Source organism: Protopterus annectens, chromosome 17.part0 (assembly GCF_019279795.1).
Source record: "Protopterus annectens isolate FY-2018-M chromosome 17.part0, PAN1.0, whole genome shotgun sequence".
NCBI lineage: Eukaryota > Metazoa > Chordata > Ceratodontiformes > Protopteridae > Protopterus > Protopterus annectens.
In genome coordinates, this window is record NC_056751.1 from 301,102,519 (window position 1) to 301,111,639 (window position 9,121).

At 38.4% G+C, this 9,121-nt stretch overlaps 1 protein-coding gene across 1 annotated transcript in view; it reads left to right on the plus strand.

Moving 5' to 3' along the window:
• The window catches only part of LOC122791430 (doublecortin domain-containing protein 1-like), a 526,863-nt gene extending 518,210 nt beyond the window's left edge, over positions 1 to 8,653 (plus strand). The window contains exon 20 of the mRNA XM_044059172.1: positions 7,545 to 8,653. The gene's annotated coding sequence lies outside the window, so the exon portion shown is untranslated. The remainder of the gene's footprint in view (positions 1 to 7,544) is intronic.
• Positions 8,654 to 9,121: the final 468 nt, after the last annotated feature.

A 9,121-nucleotide genomic window follows, 5' to 3' on the forward strand; every position in this document is an offset into this window, starting at 1 on the left:
ACTTTCGGATGGGGGATTCCCTCAGTAGCTTTCCGGATATCCTCTGGTGTCCACGGTCTGTATACTAAGAGAGTTGGGTCCTGCCCTGCCTGAGGATTTGGGACCTCTATAAGCGGACATATTTCTTCCTCATTCTCATCCTGTAGGTTTCTCTCTATTTGATATGATTCTGTGTCCCCATGTATTTTACGTGTTCGGGACCTAGTTTCAATAGGATCTCTAATAAATGGTTGTGGTCTCGCTGAGACCTCAGGATAACGCGGAGGCGGACCAGCCTGTCCACTCGCTTCATATCCTGAAAAAGGCAACGGAGGGGGCAGGGGAGGAGGAGCTGTTGCTATTACTATGTTATTATCTTCTTTGCCTAAAAATAATGCTTTTAAATTTTTAGTCTTCTGTTCCCTACGGTTTGCTTCCTCAATCCACCTGTGTGCCTGAGGAATGCCTAATTGGCGTTGCTTTTTTGCCTGACCTTCCGCATCGGATTTAAGTTGCTTAAGGAGTTTAACCAGTGAAGTTTTATCTAATTTACCATCAAATTCATATTTGTTAACCCATTTCGTATAATACCTAACATTATCAGAACGTTGTGATTGCATATATTTTGCGTCTTCGGTTAGGGATGGATCTCGCGATGTTTTAGGGCACTGATTTCCCATGGTAAAAAAAAATGTTACGTAACCCTTCTTATCACGTGATATCAAAATTTCAGTTCCTTTTCACAGTTTATCTAGAATAACTGCCTACCTTATTCTGTTACCCTGATCTATGACCAAATACACAGTAATTCCTTGTGTCCCTGATCTGCATAACAAATCTTGACAACAATATTTACTGTAACCTAGTCCCTGATCTAAAACAGAAAAAAGGCAAAAGTCTTCCTACCTGAGCCTCCGGTATTGAGCCGTCCAGGATCCGCTCTTCGGCCACAGATCAGAAAGTGGCCAGCCTCTTTAAACGACAATTCAGTCGGAGGTCTTTTCACCCAAGAAGAACCATTTCGGTAACTTCTCCTGCGCAGTATTCGACCACTGGTAGACTCTGATCTGCAGCTGTCTGAGGGATTTCCGGCTAAAGAAGGACCAAACTGTTAAATAAAATCAAGAGATCAATACACAGGAGGTTCAGGTTCAAAAGTTTACTAGTGTACACCAGGAGGCAAAAAACGTACAAGTACAGAATTTTGTCTGACATGAAACAGGAAGTACACAATTTTTATAGTTTACATTCAAGTTGTGCCCACCTTACTGACGTGGTCAGTCACAGGGCATCTACATCACTTTAGATTACAGTGTTCTATTCATTAAATAATGCTGATGCTGTATATTTAAAAAAAAGTTTTCCTCTGGTAACAATACGGCCTTGCTATCCACCTGGTCAGACATAATGTCTTTCTGTAAAGTTACTTCTCCAAGGTTTCAGACTAGTTCGAATACAATAGCAGATTCAGTCTTCTAATACACTTCTTTGTTCCACTGTAACACTTTCCCAACAGCTGCGTGTTATCTAGTAACACATACACAAGGCCAAATCATCCCAGCAGGAAAGAGCAGAAGATTTCATTATTTCACATATTTAATTTCCTGACCCAGCAGATAATCACTTGTGAAAAGCATAAACATTAAAACTTGCTGAGCTAGCAGCTGCCAGGGTCAGAGGCCAACTTGCTACAAGCCACACTGCAGTTTCAAAACTTCTTGCAGTTACACATGAATTCATCCTTTTTGTTATATCATTAATAGAATAAAATGCATTACATACTACTTTGCTTTAAAACTAGCACTTCAAATATATTCAAATACATATTTCTCTAACAATGAGGTGAAACCATATATATATATATATATATATATATATATATATATATATATATATATATATATATATATATGTGTGTATATATATATATATATATATATATATGTGTGTATATATATATATATATATATATATATATATATATATATATATATATATATATATATCTATATCTATATATATATCTATATATCTATATATCTATATATATATATATATATATAGGTCTACCTGATAACGCTGAAAGCTGAAAACGTCGACGACGAGAACACCGACACCGGAAGATCCACAACGGAGATGACCGACATTTGAAAAGCCTGATGCTGAGAACACCGACATGTTAAGGTAAGTGTGCGATAGTGACAGACTTTAGGGTTAGGGGCGGGTTAAGTGAGTTAGGGTAAGGGTAAGGGTTAGGTGAGTGTGTGATAGTGACGGACCTTAGGGTTAGGGTTTGGGTTAAGGTCAGTGCATAGATAGTTGTGTATGTAAGGTTTAGTGTAGGTTTGTAAGGTTTTTGGTGTGCTTGTGTTGTGTGTGTTTTTCAGAAAAGGTATTTGTTTTGTTTTGTTGTTTGTCGGGATTGTGGTTTGTTGGGCATGAGAAGTTTCATGCTTTTGAACTGTCAGTTTTGTGGTGTCGGTTATCTCGTTGTCGGTGTTTTGATGTGTCGGTGTTTTCAGGTAGACCCATATATATATATATATATATATATATATATATATATATATATATATATATATATATACACACACACACACATACACGCACACACACATATATATATATGCATGTGTGTGTGTGTGTGTGTGTGTGTGTGTACATGGGTCTACTTCAAAATATGGAAAGACCACTTACTCAAATCCCAAATCATTGGGACGAAAATATCAAAATCAAATTTCCACGACTTCCATGAACAGTAAGTATAGTCTTTTGGCTTTTCCCAGTTAGGGGTCGCCACAGCGGAACTTCGGTCCACTAATGATTGGCAGTAGATTTTTACGGTGCGAAGTTGCCAGCCTGACACCCAACCTTCAAAGAAGGCACACCCATTCATGCATACCTGCATGTCTTTAAACGTCACTTGACTGCAGGGAGGACATGCAGACTCCACACAGAAGGAGCTCCAGCCAAGAATCGAATGGAAGAACCTCTTGCTGTGAGGCAACAATGCTAACCGCTGCACCAACAAGGCCTTAGTGATTTCCATGAACAGTCAAACCATCAAAAATGTTCACTGGAAAGGAACCACTTGGCCACCAGTACAAAATACACACAATGAATCAAGTAAAATGCACCAAAGTGGGGAGCGTTGCCCCACACACACCCCGATGTGGCTATGCCCCCCCCCCACAGCCCCCAACTAAATATGCCAATTCTGAGATCACACTATAGTGGGGAAAAGTGCAAACTTCCCCATGATGGCCAAGTGGTTCCTTTCCCAGTGAATGTTTCCAGTGGTTTGACGGTTCGCATAAATGTGGTTTCAAAATTTTCATCTCAATGATTTGGGATTCGAGTAAGTGGTCTTTCAATATTCTGAAGTAGACCCACATACATATATATATATATATATATATATATATATATATATATATATATATATATATATATATATATATATATATATATTTATATAGATAGATATAGAGCGACAGAAAAAACAATAGTTATAGATGTGTATAGTCAGAGATGGATGTGCTTATGTATAGACATATGGTGTTCTCACAGTAGTATAGTGGTTAAGATTGTTGACAGTTGTCCAGATTGTTTCTTGCCCTGGGTCCCTCTTGTGTGGAATCAGCATGTCTTACCTCTGTTTAGGTCTTTTTTGGTTATAGCTATGGCTTTTTAGCCCATATCCAGCTAACAATACTGCATATCTCTTAACATCTCAGAACAAGAAATCTGGAGAAAGCCACAAATAATGGAGGGATTAAGGCCCAAAAAGAGACAGAGTTTAAATACTGCTCCTTTAAACTTACAAAGTTGCTAGAATGGCAGGCTTTACATTAGTATGTATTTTCTGAAGGCTATGAAGTCTGAAATGCAAATACCTGTTATTATTTAGTATTACTTAGTGACTTCAATCCTCAGTGATTTGCCAGAAAACCATAACTTTTATCAGGAACAGGCCAAAAATACGAGTCAAAAATCCAGACATTCTGTGAAAATCTGGACAGTTCAAAGGTATGCAGTGCTGCTATATGAAGTGGATAATACCCATATTGCCTGGATGTGTGCGTTTGCATGTTTTTGTGTGGTGATGGACTGTCATCCCATCCAGGGCTGGTTCTTTGTCTCAGCACTATAACAAATGTAGTACAAAGAGAGCAGCTCCTTGAGGACCAACTATTATAGGGCATGATTGACAGCTGCCATTGGGTGTAAGTATAGTACTGGCATTCATGTAAGACGTCATGAGTAATATTGTATATTCTTTAGGCCGAGACTTCATTCATGCAGTGTAATTGCAGCAAGTAATTTGTACTTGTAAAAGCTACAGTTACTGGAGGAGTGTAAGACTTTTTTTTTCTTTTTGTTCATCAACTTTATGATGTTGAAGGTGCCAGTTTTGGGAACTGCACAGGGTACCAGATGACTGAGATATGGCTCTCCTCTGCATTGTACTCCTTAATGCTCAAACTGGCTCCAAATTTACATGCTTCTGATGTGAATAAAATTAATATTAGAGAATAATTGTGTGTTTGCCCATGTGTGTGTGTGTGTGTGTGTGTGTGTGTGTGTGTGTGTGTGTGTGTGTGTGTGTGTGTGTGTGTGTGTGTGTGTGTGTGTGTGTGTGCACGCACACGCGCATGTGTGTGTTCATGTGTCTCACCATTAATGACAGACTTCTTCAGAAAAATAAAATACTAAAATTCATCTGTTTAAATTTTTCTTTGATTTAGCACATGGTTTAACTTGATTTAAAAAGACAAGTCAATAAAAATAGTAAGTTGTTTCAACATAAATATATTTTTTAAATGACATCTTGTTTGATTAATGGTTTTATAAGAGATGCTAAAACAATATCTGTGCGCACACAATATATAAACCCCTGAAATCTGTGATGATTTAAGAAGGAGTAAGATGAAAGTATTTAGCTTTATTTGGTGAATAAAGCTCCTTGGTGTGTTCCACTCAAGTGACTTTTTATTGTGGTATCAGTATACCTAGATACTTTAATTATGCATTGCATTATCTTGTTTCACCGAAAACTAGCACATTCTGGCAATGAAACATACCAGAGGATTAATGAAGAGTATATATCCAATGGCAAAAAGGTCCAGTTTTCATGATGCAGTCTTTTGTTATTCCTAGACACTTTAGCCGCAATGAAGAAAGACTTCATTGGGGTTGGAGGTTGGCATAATAGTTAAAGTGTTTAACTTCCCAGACGCAAGGTAAACTGTTTGATTTTGACCTATGGTCATTGTCTTGTTATTGGCTAGGCATATAATAGTCTGCAGACTGATTGCCTAGTATCTACCTATGAACCTATTATTGGATAATTTGCATGTCTATGAATCCCAGTTAACCGCAGAAAATTTTAGATCAGCACTTCCTGCTTTAGTTATCAATGGTTACCGTATTGTGTTAGCACAGCCACCCAACCACCTGCAGCCAATCTCCCTCACATGCAAGCTTACAGTAAAACAAACACATGCGCACATATCTCCTACCCCATACATGTCCCAGCTGTTCAACCATCCACAATGTCCTCTTCTCAGATGATTACAGTCAGGCTTTAATGCTAAACATTTGAGTTTTGCACATCATATCCTTCAGTGAATGCATGCCAGAGCAAACACTGTCATCCTACAAGGTTGAGAGACATGCTTAATATTTCCTGTGTCTCTTTCTTGTACATCGTGACATTGCATAATGCCCACCATCCTGAATTTATATTGAAATTACCCTGCTGTACTAACTTAACAGTAGTGCAGTAGGTTAATGTCTTGCGTCAAGGGTGCACAGTTCAAATCTCTTTTCACTCCTCCATGCTTTTTTGTAACATTTATGTATTTTTTGTCTAGTGCTGGTGCACAGGACTAACTTCTTCTGAAGGACATGGGAGTATAGAGGACTTAAAGTCTGTTTAATGCCTTTTATGGCATATAACTAATCCCTAATGGCTAGTGGTTCCCTGTACCTTGTTTTTAAGTATGTTTCTTTAAGGCATGTCATATGGAGTATCCCTAGTGGCTGGTGTTGCAACTACCCCCGATTTCCATACTGTTTAAGTGATCAGACACAAATAAGACTTATCCCTGGTGGCTAGTGTTTCCCCATCCCCTAATCTCATGATCCCCATACTAAGTGTCACTCAGGCACAAATAAGCATTATCCTTGATGGCTCCCCCAACTCTCCTGATCAGTGTACTGTTTAAGAGCAGCTCAGGCACAAGTAATAATTTTCTCTCTGGCTAGTGGTTCTTCCCACCCAGTGAGACAGGCACTACCCATTAGTCTAGAGGTGTATGACAGCTATCCCAATTGTCCCACCCACAAACACATACACTCACAAACACACACAAACACACCTGCCTATCTTACCCCCTACATCCCATACTGCTATCTTCCAGGCAGACACACACTCACACATATACTCACTAACACAGCCCCTCACATACAGTCCTATACACACCTCCTAGACCTACCTCCCCACTAAACTCCTCAGCATTTACCTGTACTATGAAGGATGAACATGGCTATTGGCTCTGTTTACTCTTGTGAAGTGGGAGGAGTGGTAATGCCACTCTACGCTTGTAATCTAAAGGCATGTGCATACGTTCATGGAGGCAGTTCTTTGATGGACAGCACATTCATAATTAGCATATACAGAAACTCTCCCTAGGACTTCCTCATTAGCATTTAGCATGGCCATGGACATAGCTTGCTGCAGCACTACATGTCTTTTTGTGAATTCCAAAAGGTTACCTTGAGGTGTACGTGAGTACACCTCATTGTAACCTATATGAATTTGGCCCAATATCTTTTCTGAAATTGTTATGGCCTTTTTTACAGAAGGAAATTATAATCATTTGAACCTTTTATGTATGCTGTTTCCTTTCACTACTAATGTCATATTTTATGAGAACAAGCTTTTTTCCTTGTCTCTTCCCATTAACCTTCACTGTAAAATAAATGTGTCTTACTATGTCAAGTACATCCAATAGTTCGACATAATGCTTTATTCCAAAATGGTAATTATTTAGGTTTACTTATTTATTTTTTTAAGGGGGGCTGTCGTCTCAAAAGCCTTTGTTTGTACAGCTAAGGAAAAAACAATAGCAAGTACCAAAAAGCTATCTCACGTCATAATTAATTTCAAAGTAATTTTATAGTAACATTTTTAAACCATTACAGAGAAGTAGATATACAGCACAGGCCAGATACAATTTCTCCAATCACATTTCTGCTTAATCAAGAAAACAGACTATGATATTATTAAAGGATTCTGCCCTATATACCTATGAACTATATTGTATATATTTTTTTATTTCTATTGTTTGTTATAATGCTACAAAATGAGCAGACAGTACTGACAGGGCACACTCCTGCCTGATCAGCTTTATTAATTATATTGTTTGTAATCAGTTGATTAGATATAGTTTTTAGATATGTCTACTTGATAAACAAATCTGCAGATATCTGTTATTTTGTTCAGCATATGTAATGTCAGATCAGATCCATGATCTGTACTTGTTTTCTTTCTTTTTTAGGTAGAATTATTTCAGATCTCTTCAGCATGAGGCTGAAACAGAATGGTTTTCACATAAGCAGATCTCTTCACAAGTATACATTGGACAGCAGAAATCAGAAACCTATTCGATATTTTGCTAAACACTTCTTTGAATAAAATGAATATGGGCACTGCAAAGCATCCCAGACAACTTACTTTCTTCAGCTGACCTTTCAACACTGTTAGAGCTGTACTGCTGTTACGCATGACCAAAGCCTGTTGTCATAATATGAGACCTGCACGTGTCATCTTGCTATCTGGATAGAAACCATACAGATCACTTTTTGAACTGGTGTTTTGCATCAATACACTGTATAACAATGGTCAACATTGAAGAAATGACAGTGTCATAAAGCCACATAAATCAGCAGAAGTAACTGCGTTGCGAATCTATGATGTTCTATTATACTTCTCAGATGGCACACACCATCTTTCAGAAAGTAGCTACAAGTCAAAATGATTGTGGCCTCTGTTACTGAGCATTTATTCAGACTTTGCAACTGACTACCATTACTTCTGTTTCAGTAGTTAATAAGCAGTGTTATTTGCCAGTATGTATAAGTTTTGTTTTGGCTTTTTCTGATCACACCAGTATATTGGATGGTACTTGGTGAAATGCTTGTTAGAAAATCTTGAGAAATCATGACTTCTGAAGGACCTGAATATTTCAGACGTGAAATAATATGTTGCAGTAAAGATAAGTGGCCATATTAGCAACTGTCTCGTATGATAGAAATAAACTCATTAGTTACCTTTACCAAAGAGAAAACACATTAATATGGTAGTGCAAAATGGGGTTTAATCTTATATACAGCTGGAAAAATCAGGAGCATTAAAGCAACAATATAACTTCCACCCTGGATCCTGTCACTAAGCATCATAAAGTATTTGTTCTGCTAAGCCATATTTTAATGTTTCCAGATAATTGTCTTTGTCTTCCATAGCTGTTTGCCTTAAACATGCTAGTTGCCTAGTGTATACTGTCTCACACATAACAGCCATATACACATACTTAAACACCTATGTGTGAGCACAAATATGTGTGTGTGTGGGGTCTATATCACTTCAACAAAATGTCTGAAGTTCGAACACCATATGTTCGAACTTCTAACCTCGAAGTGCAAAAACATCGAAACTGCACATACACTACTATCCATCCACTTACCTTAACCCAAACCCTAATGCTATTGTCCGTCACTATCGCACACTCACCTGACCCGCACCCTAACCCCAACTCACCTATCCCACCCTAACCCTAAAGTCTGTCACTATCGCACATCCACCACCCGTGCCCTAACAATAACCCTAACTCACCTATCCCTAAAGTCTGTCACTATCACACAGACACCTCACCCGCGCCCTAACCCTAACTCACCTAGCCCACACCCTAACCCTAACATCTGTACAATCGCACACTTACCTGAAACTGACCCGTAACTTTCCACCACAGCACTGACTATAGCGAAGCCACAGAAACAGCCCACCGAATTCTTTCCCTGGGAAAGCATTCGGTGTTCCGCGGCTTCGCGATAATCGGTTTTTGAACGTCACAGTTCG